A 13,249-nucleotide genomic window follows, 5' to 3' on the forward strand; every position below is an offset into this window, starting at 1 on the left:
CTACAAAATTTCCAAATACTTGGACTTAAACTGAAAGGTATATATATATTTACTTTTCCTCACTTTTATTAGTCATTTTATTTAATTTTCAAATAGTCTGAGAAATTAGTATTATCTTTATTATTAAATTCGCATATTGCCTCAATCAGTGGAGTTGAAGAGGTATGAAATTACAAATAATAACAAATTAAAAATCAGTGTTTCTTTTTCAAGTAAAAAAAAAAAAGTTGCCACTTTTAGGTATCCAGTAATTATGACGCTTGTGTATGTCAAAACCCAATAGAAATTTGAATTGAAGATTGTTATATTATAGTTTACAACAAAGAAAGTTTGAGCTAAAATGCCTTTTTCAGTTATAGCCACAATTGCTACATAGTTTATTGCTTCTTAATTGGAAATATACACCTGAGATAAGAATATTCTTTATCACTTTTTTAACTGGATAAGACTCGTATTGAATTTGTGGGGAAAGAAAATCAAAGCTCTGTTGCTTTGTGTCTTCCATGCCTCAGTCACGGGCTCTCCTTTCCCTTTTATTGCACTGCTCATGAATTCCCAGCTAGCTACTTTAATTCACTAATCCATCCATTCAATTATTCATAGCATACATGGAACATCTGTTATGTAGAAGACACTGGGTTTTATGACACCACTCTTATTAATTAATTAACTGAAGGCTCATAATATGAACTGATGTTCTTGATGCTCCCTAGGAGTTTCTCTTCTTAACCCATTATTTTACCATTTTAAGGAAACTAAAAATGAGGAAAAAAAGCATAAACGATTTTTATGAATCATGTAATAAATAGACAGCTATAAGATAAATTATGCAAAAGAAGAAAAGTATGTGTGATATTCCCACAGATAAAAATAGTAATGTTTGTTTGCTAGGAAGAAACTAATCTTATTTATTACATTCAGTTCAGTTGAGTCGCTCAGTTATGTCTGACTCTGCAACCCCATGAATCACAGCATGCCAGGCCTCCCTGTCCATCACCAACTTCCGGAGTTCACTCAAACTCATGTCCATCGAGTCAGTGATGCCATCCAGCCATCTCATTCTCTGTCGTCCCCTTCTCCTCCCACCCCCAATCCCTGCCAGCATCAGGGTCTTTTCCAGTGAGTCAACTCATTGCATGAGGTGGCCAAAGTATTGGAGTTTCAGCTTCAGCATCGGTCCTTCCAATGAACACCCAGGATTGATCTCCTTTAGAATGGACTGGTTGGATCTCCTTGCAGTCCAAGGGACTCTCAAGAGTTTTCTCCAGCACCACAGTTCAAAAGCATCAATTCTTCGGCGATCAGCTTTCTTCACAGTCCAATTCTCACATCCATACATGACCATGGGAAAAACCATAGTCTTGACTAGATGGACATTTGTTGGCAAAGTAATGTCTCTGCTTTTTAATATACTATCTAGGTTTGTCATAACTTTCCTTCCAAGGTGTAAGCATCTTTTAATTTCATGGCTACAATCAGCATCCGCAGAGATTTTGGAGCCCCAAAAAATAAAGTCTGACACTGTTTCCACTGTTTCCCCATCTAGTTCCCATGAAGTGATCGGACCAGATGCCATGATCTTTGTTTTCTGAATGTTGAGCTTCAAGCCAACTATTTCACTCTCCTCTTTCACTTTCATCAAGAGGCTTTTTAGTTCCTCTGCACTTTCTGCCATAAGGGTGGTGTCATCTGCATATCTGAGGTTATTGATATTTCTCCCGGCAATCTTGATTCCAGCTTGTGCTTCTTCCAGCCCAGCGTTCCTCATGATGTACTCTGCATATAAGTTAAATAAGCAAGGTGACAATAACTGAACTCAATTTCAATATATGATACTGAAATGTTATTTCAGTTGTTTACCCCTCCTATCAATAGTGCTTCTTTCTCCCACCTTTTCTACTCCTTGCAAGGATCTATTGTTTAGTTACTTATGGCAAAAATTTCTACTATCCTTTTTTTGTTTTTCCTTCTTTTATCTCATCATTAAGTCAATTGACACATTTTAAAGACGTAATCAAAACTACCAACACATATAGTATAATTCTCTTTTGAAAAAAAATAAGCTTTAATATTTGGAAACATAAGCATGTACATTTTTACTCAAGTAGAGATAACTGAGTGTAAAAATATACATCAAGAGGTTAAAATTTGATTACCTAAAGGACATAATAGAAACTGTTTTTATATTTATGTGTATGTTTTGAAGATAGAGTAACAGAGAAAATTAACTTTGTACTTTAATTTTAGTTAAAGTAAATTAATTTAAATTAATTTTGTATTGTATTATATTTAATTTGTTAAAATGCACATTTGTACAATTTGAAAATCAAAAATCTCTGAAGTAGAAATTCTTCTCTGTATTCTTTTTAAAATTTATTTTCACTCAAATAAACACTACCTTAACTCAGCCTGAATTTACCTTATCCTTGAAATAAAAAATAGTTTTTCTTCCATGGTTCTGCATCTTCTCATTTCAGTTCATCATATACATTTCTTAGATTTATCTTCATGTAATTAAAAAAAAACTATTTAATCTTTAGAGGTTACAAGTTATTAACAAAGACCTATATCACATCTACAATGTTCAAAATGGTGCTGTTTTTAATAAACTATTTTACCACTTTCCTATTCTTTATGGAAATACCTTCTATGTTATTCCCAATGATAGATCACAGATGTATACATTTATAATTATCAAAGTAGACATAAGCCATCATCTGAAATTAAAACAAAACTGCTTATTAATCATAAAAGGTTATGCTATTTTTATGTAGTAAATCTTTCTGAATTTGAATTTTTAAAAGTAGTTGTAAATTTTGCTAGTACTATGCAAGCTGTTTTTCATATATGAGCTCATTTTATTCTGACTGTGGTTATGTTGAAAGGGAAAGCAGCTCAGTCATGTCCGACTCTTTGTGACCACATGGACTATAGAGTCTGTGGAATTCTCCAGGCTAGAATACTGAGGTGGGTAGCCTTTCCCTTCTCCAAGGGATCTTCCCAACCCAGGGATCAAACCCATGTCTCCCACATTGCAGGTGTATACTTTACCAGCTAAGCACAAGGGAAGCTCAAGAATACCGGAGTAGGTAGCCTATCACTTCTCCAGTGGATCTTCCCAACTCAGAAATCAAAACGAGGTCTCCTGCAATGCAGGTGGATTCTTTACCAACTGAGCTATCAGGGAAGTGGCTGTGTTAGTCATATATTATTGTATTCATTTTTTAGTTAAGGAACCTAAAGCTCACAAACATTAATCAATTTGACCAAAACATACAAAATTGTCATTTGAACTTCAGTTTTCTAACTATAAAATGTGCTTTCTTCTTCCATTAAACAATAATTCATCTCATCATTTCCTGTTCTTTCAACCTGACTGCAAATTCAATGATAAATAAAAGAACTGATTTTATTCATCTTTATTTCTTCAGAAGTGAGAAGATAATTCAAAACAAAATTGTGAAAAATATTGTGCAATTAAATAATTTTATTTTTCTCAAACTATATTCTTTTTAATTTATGTTTTACTTGAAGGATAATTGCTTTACAGAAACTTGTTGCTTTCTGTCAAACCTCAACATGAATCAGCCGTCAGTTCAGTTCAGTTCAGTCACTCAGTCGTGTCCGACTCTTTGTGACCCCATGAATCACAGCACGCCAGGCCTCCCTGTCCATCACCTTAGGTATACATATATCCTCTCTTGAAGCTACCTCCCATAAACCTCCCCATCCCACCCCTCTAGGTTGATACAGAGCCCCTGTTTGAGTTTCCTGAGACATACAGCAAATTCCTGTTGGCTATCTATTTTACATATGGTAATGTAAGTGCTCTGATAGAGTGCCTGATGAACAATGGACTGAGGTTCCTGACACTGTACAGGAGACAGGGACCAAGACCATCCCCATGGAAAAGAAATGCAAAAAAGCAAAACAGCTGTCTGAGGAGGCCTTACAAATAGCTGTGAAAAGAAGAGAAGCGAAAAGCAAAGGAGAAAAGGAAAGATATAAGCATCTGAACGCAGAATTCCAAAGAATAGCAAGGAGAGATAAGAAAGTCTTCCTCAGCAATCAATGCAGAGAAATAGAAGAACACAACAGAATAGGAAAGACAAGAGATCTCTTCAAGAAAATAGGAGATACCAAGGGAACATTTCATGGAAAGATGAGCTCAATAAAGGACAGAAATTGTGTGGACCTAACAGAAGCAGAAGATATTAAGAAGAGGTGGCAAGAATACACAGAAGAACTGTACAAAAAAGATCTTCACGACCAAGATAATCACGATGGTGTGGTCACTCACCTAGAGCCAGACATCTTGGAATATGAAGTCAAGTGGGCCTTAGAAAGCATTACAATAAACAAAGCTAGTGGAGGTGATGGAATTCCAGTTGAGCTGTTTCAAATCCTGAAATATGATGCTGTGAAAGTGCTGCACTCAATATACCAGGAAATTTGGAAAACTCAGCAGTGGCCACAAGAATTCATTCCAATCCCAATGAAAAGCAATGCCAAACTACTGCAAAACTGCACTCAATTCACACGCTAGTAAGGTCATACTCAAAATTCTCCAAGCCAGACTTCAGCAATACGTGAACTGTGAAATTCCAGATGTTCAAGCTGTTATTAGAAAAGGCAGAGGCACCAGAGATGAAATTGGCAACATCCACTGGATCATGGAGAAAGCAAGAGAGTTCCAGAAAAACATCTATTTCTGCTTCATTCACTATGCCATAGCCTTTGACTGTGTGGATCACAATAAACTGTGGAATAGTCTGAAAGAGATGGGAATCCCAGACCACCTGACCTGCCTCTTGAGAAACCTGTATGCAAGACAGGAAGCAACAGTTAGAACTGTACATGGAACAACAGACTGGATCCAAATAGGAAAAGGAGTACATCAAGGCTGTATATTGTTACCCTGCTTATTTAACTTATATGCAGAGTACATCATGAGGAACACTGGGCTGAAAGAAGCACAAGCTGGAATCAAGATTGCTGGGAGAAATATCAATAACCTCAGATATGCAGATGACACCACCCTTATGGCAGAAAGTGAAGAGGAACTAAAAAGCCTCTTGATGAAAGTGAAAGACGAGAGTGAAAATGTTGGCTTGAAGCTCAACATTCAGAAAACTGAGATCATGGCATCTGTCCCATCACTTCATGGGAAATAGATGGGGAAACATTGGAAACAGTGTCAGATTTTATTGTTTTGGGCTCCAAAATCACTGTGGATGCTCATTGCAGCCACAAAATTAAAAGATGCTTACTCCTTAGAAGGAAAGTTATGACCAAACTTGATAGCATATTGAAAAGCAGAGACATTACTTTGCCAATAAATGTCCATCTAGTCAAGGCTGTGTTTTTTCCCGTGGTCATGTATGGATGTGAGAGTTGGACTGTGAAGAAAGCTGATCACCGAAGATTTGATGCTTTTGAACTGTGGTGCTGTAGAAGACTCTTGAGAGTCCCTTGGACTAGAAGGAGATCCAACCAGTCCATTCTAAGGGAGATCAATCCTGGGTGTTCACTGGCAGGACTGATGCTAAAGCTGAAACTCCAGTACTTTGGCCATGTCATGCGAAGATTTGACTCACTGGAAAAGACTCTGATGCTGGGAGGGATTGGGGGCAGGTGGAGAAGGGGATGACAGAGAATGAGATGGCTGGATGGCATCACTGACTCGATGGACATGAGTTTGAGTGAACTCCAGGAATTGGTGATGGACAGGGAAGCCTGGCGTGCTGTGATTCATGGGGTCGCAAAGAGTCGGACATGACTGAGCGACTGAGCTGAACTGCGCTGAATAATGAATGATATCGAGCATTTTTTCATGTGTTTGTTAGCCATCTGTATGTCTTCTTTGGAAAAATATTTATTTAGGTCTTTTCCCCACTTTTTGATCGGATTGTTTGTTTTTCTGGCATTGAATTGTATGAGTTGCTTGTATATTTTAGAAATTAATCCTTTGTCAGTTGTCCCATTTGTCATTATTTTGTCCCATTCTGCAGACTGTCTTTTTTTCCTTGTTTATAGATTCCTTTTCTGCGCAAAAGCTTTAAGTTTAATCAGGTTCCACTTGTTTAATTTTTTTTTAATTCATCATTTTAATTGGAGGCTAATTACTTTACATTATTGTATTGGTTTTGCCATACATTGACATGAATCTGCACTGGGTGCACATATGTTCCCCATCTTGAACCCCCCTCCAACCTCCCTCCCCATCCCATCCCTCTGGTTCTTCCCAGTACAACAGCCCCGAGTATCCTGTATCATGCATCAAACTTGGACTGGCGATTCATTTCACATATGATAATATATATGTTTCAATGCCATTCTCCCAAATCACCCCACCATCGCCCTCTCCTACAGAGTCTCAAAGACTGTTCTATACATCTGTGTCTCTTTTGCTGTCTCGTATACAGGGTAATCATTATCATCTTGCTAAATTCCATATATATGCATTAGTATACTGTATTGGTGTTTTTCTTTCTGGCTTACTTCACTCTGTAAAATAGGCCCCAGTTTCATCCACCTCATTAGAACTGATTCAAATGTATTCTTTTTAATGGCTGAGTAATACTCCATTGTCTATATGTACCACAGCTTTCTTATCCATTCATCTCCAGATGGACATCTAGGTTGCTTCCATGTCCTGGCTATTATAAACAATGCTGCGATGAACATCGGAGTACATGTGTCTCTTTCAATTCTGGTTTCCTCAGTGTGTATGCCCAGGAGTGCGATTGCTGGGTCATATGGCAGTTCTATTTCCAGTTTTTTAAGGAATCTCCACACTGTTCTCCATAGTGGCTGTACTAGTTTGCATTCCCACCAACAGTGTAAGAGGGTTCCCTTTTCTCCACACCCTCTCCAGCATTTATTGTTTGTAGACGTTTGGATAGCAGCCATTCTGACTGGAGTGAAATGGTACCTCATTGTGGTTTTGATTTGCATTTCTCTGATTATGAGTGATGTTGAGCATCTTTTCATGTGTTTGTTAGCCATCTGTATGTCTTCTTTGGAGAGATATCTGTTTAGTTCTTTGGTCCATTTTTTGATTGTGTCGTTTATTTTTCTGGAATTGAGCTGCAGGAGTTTCTCGTATATTTTTGAAATTAATCCTTTATCAGTTGCTTCATTTGCTATTAATTTCTCCCATTCTGAAGGCTGCCTTTTCATCTTGCTTATAGGTTCCTTTGCTGTGCAGATACTTTTGATTTTAATTAGGTCCCATTTGTTTATTTTTGCTTTTATTTCCAATATTCTGGTAGGTGGGTCATGGAGGATCCTGCTGTGATTTATGTCTGAGAGTGTTTTGCCTATGTTCTCCTCTAGGATTTTTATAGTTTCTGGTGTTACATTTAGATCGTTAATCCACTTTGAGTTTATTTTTGTGTATGGTGCTAGGGAGTGTTCTAGTTTCATTGTTTTACAAGTGGTTGACCAGTTTTCCCAGCACCACTTGTTAAAGAGATTGTCTTTTCTCCATTGAATAGTCTTGCCTCCCTTTTTATTTTGTTTTTATTTCCATTACTCCAGGAGGTGGGTCATAAAGGATCTTGTTTTGATTTATCTCATGGAGTGTTTTGCCTATATTTTCCCTTAAGAGTTTTATAATTTCTTTTCTTACATTTAGGTTTAATCCATTTTGAGTTATCTTTATGTATGGTGATAGGAAATTTCATTCTCTTACATGTAGCTGTCCAATTTTTCCAACATCATTTAGCAAAGAGGCTGTCTTTGCCCCAGTGTATATTCTTGCCTCCATGGTCAAAAATAAGGTATCCATAGATGCATGAGCTTATTTCTGGTCTTTCTATCTTGTTCCATTGGTCAATATTCCTGTTTTTGTGCCAGTACCACACCATCTTGATGACTGCAGCTTTGTCATATATTCTGAAATCAGGAAGATTGATTCCTCCAGCTCCGTCCTTCTTTCTCAAGACTGCTTTGGCTACTTGGAGTCTTTTCAGTCTTCTTATGAATTGTGAAAATTTGGTTCTAGTTCTGTGAAAAGTGTTATTGGTAATTTGATAGGGATAACATTGAATATGTCGATTGCATTTGGTATTATTGTCATTTTCACAATAATGATTCTTTCTACCCAGGAACATGGAACATGGACTATCTCTCGATCTGTTTATGTCATCTTTGATTTCTTTCATCAGTGTCTTATAATTGTTTGTGTACAGTTCTTTTGTCTCCTTAGGTAAGTTTATTCCTACATATTTAATTATTTTTGTTGCAGTGGTGAGTGGGGTTGATTTCTTAATTTCTCTTTCTGATTTTTTATTGTTAGTATATAGAAATGTAAGTGATTTCCGTGTATCGATTTTGTATCATGCAACGTTGCTAAATTGACTAATTAGCTCTACTAATATTTTGATACTGTCTTTAGGATTTTCTGTGTACAGTATCATGTCATCTACAAACAATGAGAGCTTTACTTCTGGATAGAGTTTCTGCTGAAAGATCAGTTGTTAAACGTCTGGGATTGCCCTTGTATGTACTTGTTGCTTTTCCATCGCTGCTTTTAATATTCTTTCTTTGTGCTTAATATTTGTTCATTTGATTATTATGTGTCTTGGTATGTTTCTCTTTGGGTTTATCCTGTTTGGGAATCTTTACATATCATGGACTTGATTAATGATTTTCTTTTTCATGTTGTGGAAGTTTTCAACTATAATATCTTCAAAAACTTTCTCTTACCCTTTCTCTTTCTCTTCTTCTTCTGGGACTCCTATAATTCAAATGCTGTTGCATTTGATATTGTCCCAGAGGTCTCTAAGAATATCCTCAGTTCTTTTCATTTATTACTTTATTCTGATCCTCAGAAGTTATTCCCACTATTTTATCTCCCAGATCACTAATTTGTTCTTCTTCATGTATTCTGCTATTGATTCCTTCTAGAGTATTTTTAATTTCAGTAATTGTGTTGTTTGTCTCTGTATGTATGTCTTTTTTAATTCTTCTTGGTCTTTTTTGTTTGATTCTTGCATTTTCTGCCTTTTGTTTAAGTTTTTAATCATCTTTACATCATTATTCTGAATTCTTTTTTTCAGGAAGTTTGCCTATGTCCTCTTCATTTTTTTTTTTTTTTTGGGGGGGAACTCCTGTGTTTTTAGCTTATTCATTCATTTGTGTAGTATTCATCTGCCTTTTCATTATCTTTCTTTAAGCTTATTGTGTTTGAGGTCTCTTTTTCCCAGGCTTCAAGGTTGAATTATTTCTTCCTTTTGGTTTCTGCCCTCTTAAGTTTCATCCAGTGGATTGTGTAAGCTTCATATAGGGTGAGATTTGTGTTTTGCTTTCTTTTTTTCCTCTGATGAGCAAGAGGATTATGTGGTAATCCTGTCTGCTGATGTAGGTGTTTGTATTTTTGTTCTATTTGTTGTTTAGATGAGGTGTCCTACACAGGGTGCTACTGGTGGTTGGGTGATGCCAGGTCTTGTATTCAAGTAGTTTCATTTGCATGAATTCTCAGTATTTGATACTCTCTTGGGTTAATTCTCTGGTAATCTAGGGTCTTGGAGTCAGTGTTCCCACTCCAAAGGCTCAGGGCTTGATCTCTGGCCAGGAACAAAAATTCCACAAATGGTATGCTATGGCATTAAGTAAGATTAAAACAAATAACCAAAACTGAGAAACCAAAGAAGAACCCCAGAGAAATGGCAGTTATAAAATCAGGCAAATAATAATTAAAGTAATGGAATATACACATATACATATGCACCCATAAACAAAATCAAAACAGTCCAACAAAAAGTAAAGTACAGTAGATTGACCCAGTGATCAAAGGAAACCAAAAATTATATCTGCCAGCTAAGAACGAAGCTACCTAAAGCACAAACTGGAAAACAAAAGTAAAGCAAGGTGCCAAGTGAGGAATAAAGCAGTGAAAACAAAACTAACAAATATGTTGAGAGAAAAGGAAAGAAGGTATAGATTTTCAAAGTTAAATAGAGGTAGATAAAGAAGACATATGCATTAAAGATTAACTAAAATGGGAAATGTACAGTAGGAAAAACAAATGAAGAGATAAGTGTAGAAAAAAATAATAATAGGTTTAAAATTAAAATTTAGAAAAAAAAAGAGAGAAAAGGAAAAAAAGAAGGAAGAATGAAAAAGAGAACAAAGGAAAACTCCACAGAACTACAAAAGTCCAATGAAGAGGAAGAGGTTTATAGCAACAATAAAAGGTGTAACTAAAAAAAGAAAAAAGCTCAAAAGCTTAATTAGATTTCATCATGTCAATAAAATTGACAACTACACCAAAAGAGGGGGGAAAAAGGAAAAGGAAAAAGAAAAAAAATAAATCCAAAGAATCTACAGAGCAAGTCAAAACGTGAAAATAATGTCTTTCTTGAGTCACTTCTGTCAGAGTCCTTTCCCTCGCTGGGAGTCACAGTCCACCTCTTCTCCCTAGGATGCTCTCCAGCACTGTGCTGGTCTCTGCACCTGCTGTGAAGGCAGCTCAGTTTCTAATCTGGTCCTAGTCCTGTGTGTTCTTGCCTCCAATGTTCTCAGCTATCAGAACTAGTGCGTTTTCTTTTGTGGGAGCTCTCAATGTCCTTTTATATATTCCAGAAGACATAGAGTCTGCCTAGTTGATCATGTGGATTTAGTCTGCAGCCTGTAAAGCTGGTGGGAAGGTTTTGGGTCTTCTTCCTTAGCCACACTGCCCTGGGTTTCAACTGTGGTTTTATTTCCACCTCTGCATGTGGGTCATCCACTGGGGTTTGCTCCTGAGGCTATCCTGGAGGACTTGGGTTTGCCCCTGTGAGGGCCAGTTGTGGTGGTGCATCTGCTTGTGTCTCAGGGTTCTGACAGCACCAGGTACTCAGGGTGTTGGCAGCTAGGGCAGCAGGAAATATAGTGCTCTAGAAGGGTATGGCAACCAGTATTGGCCAATACTCTCCAGTATTCTTGCCTGGAGAGTCCCCTGATAGGAAGCCTGGCAGGCTACAGTCTACAGGGTCGCAAAGAGTTGGACACAACTGAAGCGACCCTGCACACATAGACACAAAGTTTTTTTTTTTTTGTTTTTGTTTTTTTGTTTTTTCTGTGGCAGCTAGGCCTCAGTGAGGGTTGAGTGTGAAGGTGGTGCAGTTGCTTGGACCCAGGTAGCACCAAGTATTCAGGGACACAAACTCCCTCCACCGCAGGAGTTACGGCCCCATCCGAGTCTTTTGTCTAGCCTCTTGTAGCTAGTGATCAGAAAGCCTCTTTGGCCAGTCTTTCTCCGTAGCTCCACCTGTTCAGGCACTTAGGGGCCTCCCTTGCCTGGGGTCCTTCTTTGTTGTTCAGCATGTCAGACACATAGAGGGACCCCCTGACTGGGGTCCTACTCTGTAGATCAGCACATCAGGCACTTAAAGTGGCACCTTGGGTAGGGCCCTACTCTGTAGTTCAGTGAATCAGGCGTTTGATGGGTCAGCCTCTCTATTGTTCAGCTTCCAACACTGGCATGTGGAGAAAGAGAGGCTATGGTGATGGCTCCACCCTCTACGCATGACTCAGCAGTGCAGCCTTGCTTCCATTGCTGCTGGCTTTCCTCCACAGGCATTTCCTACCGCAATCTCCTCCTTCACACCCGCTGAATACATCTCTCTGCAGTCAAGAGCAACCCCCACCCTAGGATTGCTCCACAATCTCTAAACACCAGCTCCCAGCCCTTGCACTTTCTAGGGGATCTGCGTCCCCATCCAGGGTATGTATGGCTGTGGCAAGGACTGTCTGATTCTCATTCCATTTAGGCTACCACAGATCAGCTGTTTCACTCTCAGCCTTAAATGTTTCTCCTCTGACTCATAAAATTGCCCTGATATCAACTCCCCCACCCACTGAGGGCAGGTCCAGTCCTACTAACACTCCCGTTTTTCCCACATGTTCCTTCATCCAACTGAGTTTTGTGTGGTTCGATATATTCTTTTCCACTGGTTAGGAACTCTTGTCCACTCTCACCTGGTGTTCTGCATGCACTTCTGTGTCTAAAGTGGAGTATCCCTGGAGAGAGATGTACTCCTTGTCCAACTCCTCCTCCTCCATCCTGACTATATTCTGAATGATACCATTTTAGACAATACCAGAAAATATGGTTATCATGCTTAGTTAAGTTTTAATTAGTTGAATAAAACAAAAAGTTATAATTCTGTACTAAAAGATTTCTGACTGAAAGAATGGGATAAAATCTAATAGGATAATGTCAAGATTTAACACTTCATTTCAAAGCAGCAACCTGGAAAAAAAAAAAAGGAATAAATTAAAAGCCATGTGAAAAGAAAGTGAAAGTGTGTATGATAAATTTTTAAGATTATTTTGTTTTAACAAATATACACTTATACATTCAAATCTTGTTATTTATGTTGATAATCATGTTCTATAAAGTTGCTGGAAACACTAATTTAGGGAATATCAAACAATTGCTCCTCTCTGATGCTATAGTTTATCTAAACTATAGATGAGTTAGTTTTCTGTGAGCTTGCGGTTACATTTCCATCCACTGATCAATATATTAACTTGTTTTAAATGTGCTTCTGCTTAAAGATGGATTATGATTTCATTGACTATTATCATATATTTTGACTGTCATTAGAATCACAAAGATCACTAAATATTAGTGATTTTTTAACATTAAAGTAACAACACTTTAACTCATGCCTGAATAAAGCTAATCTAACAAATATTTTATTCTAAGTCCTTCGTAGCATGCTTTTCATTACAAACAAAAGAAGATACTACAGTACGATATTTGGGGGTTATTTTTAAAGCTGATATTGCCAACAACAATGAAAAAACCACAAACACATGAAAAGCATGGCATTAAATAGACCATGAAAAAGCCACTTGTTTATAGTATGAGAGCTTAAATAAGAAGGAAGAGCATCAACTTCATCACTCTCACCTGAGAACAAGCATATTCGGTGATGCAAATTTTCATTGCTGAGCACAAGTGCATGAATGACATGCCGTGAAAGTGCCATGAATATTGATTTGGGGTTACAAATAAATTTTTGCAAGCAGGTAAATATGCAAATAAAAAAATCTGCCAAAAATGTTATTTATGCATATAAAATTTTAGAGAGTTTAATTTTATTTTAAAAAAATGCATATTCTGTTGTTAATGTGAAATCCAAGTAAGCAAACAGGCTCACACTGTCTGTTTTTACTTTTTATTCATAGATCTAAAAGATTGTGAATTACTGTCATTAATTAGTGAAATTTATGACATTTATGGAATATGGTG

Source organism: Moschus berezovskii, chromosome 13, assembly GCF_049115385.1.
Source record: "Moschus berezovskii isolate FMDL1 chromosome 13, NW_MosBer_1.0, whole genome shotgun sequence".
Classification (NCBI taxonomy): Eukaryota; Metazoa; Chordata; class Mammalia; order Artiodactyla; family Moschidae; genus Moschus; species Moschus berezovskii.